Source organism: Propithecus coquereli, unplaced genomic scaffold (genome assembly GCF_000956105.1).
Source record: "Propithecus coquereli isolate 6110/MARCELLA unplaced genomic scaffold, Pcoq_1.0 Scaffold78, whole genome shotgun sequence".
Lineage (NCBI taxonomy): Eukaryota > Metazoa > Chordata > Mammalia > Primates > Indriidae > Propithecus > Propithecus coquereli.
The window spans coordinates 4,855,118-4,856,232 of record NW_012153951.1 but is presented as its reverse complement, the minus strand read 5'-3'; positions in this window follow the sequence as shown (position 1 = coordinate 4,856,232).

The following is a 1,115-nucleotide window of genomic DNA, read 5'->3' as shown; positions in this document are numbered from 1 at the left end:
GAGAGGCTTGGAGACCAGCGACAAGGGTAGGTGGAGCGGTTAACTTCCCCCTCTCTTGCATCTCGGACTGCTGGTGGCTCCTGAGCGGCTGGAGAGACCTGCCGACACCAGCCCAGAGACGTCTGCCGCCAGTGAGCGGTGGCCTCTTGCAGACACAACGGAGGGCTCCCAGCTCCTTCGGGGCACCTCCCCGGGTGCAGACCCGAGCCTATTGGCAGATGCCATAGTGCTCCATTCTCTCCTTCCCTCTCCCTACCCGTGCGTGCCCAGAGAGACAATTTAGCCATCACACAGAGGCATCTCCAACGAACGGGACCTTTCCTTTTGGGGCCCTACAACAGACTGAGGGGTACTCAGACTATGAGCTCCCTGCCTGCCACCCCTCCCAGGTGCTGCTTGCCTGGGGACTCCAGGAGAGCGGGGCAAATCCCGAGGTGGAGTGAAATCAATCCAGCTTGGGGACCCTGTAGGTGATTCAGGACCAGCACCTCTCCCCTGGCAGGGTCAGGGATTGATCTCCAGGGCCCAGGGGACAGGCCTGCAGACCAGACCCCAAAGACACAGGTCATGATCGTACTGCCCTGGGGCACAGAAGGGAGATCTGTGAAAGAGCCTACTGAGGAGTGTGCACCTTCAGGGGCAGATCAGAGTGCCTGAGCGCCAACCCTCCTCCCAAAAGAGGGCTGTGCACCCAGCTCAGGTTGAGATCCTGGGCAGGCAACCTCCCGGCCCACGTCACAGCCAGGGGACATCCATCGGCCTGAGGTCCCGCTTGCCGGTAGAGGCCTGGGAGAGGCCACAGAGAGGGGGAAGTTGGAGGGGAGTGACACCTGCTCCAGAGTGCGCGTCTGGGACAGCCCCACCCGCCAAGCCCAGACTTTCAGCTGAGTGGAGCCATTTCAGCCCCTCCCGGCAACTCTGCACAAAAACAAAGAACAGACCTTTGACCCCTGCTAACAGCAGCTGTGGAGCCTGAGGGCAGGCTTACCCAACCCAGCCCCACCCAGACACACTCCTGGACCTTCCCCCACTGAGGTGGAGAATAAGGACACACCTGGAAGTCCCAGGGCCCCACCCACCACCTGAGGCACAAGAGGGCCTCTCTAGAGGAACAA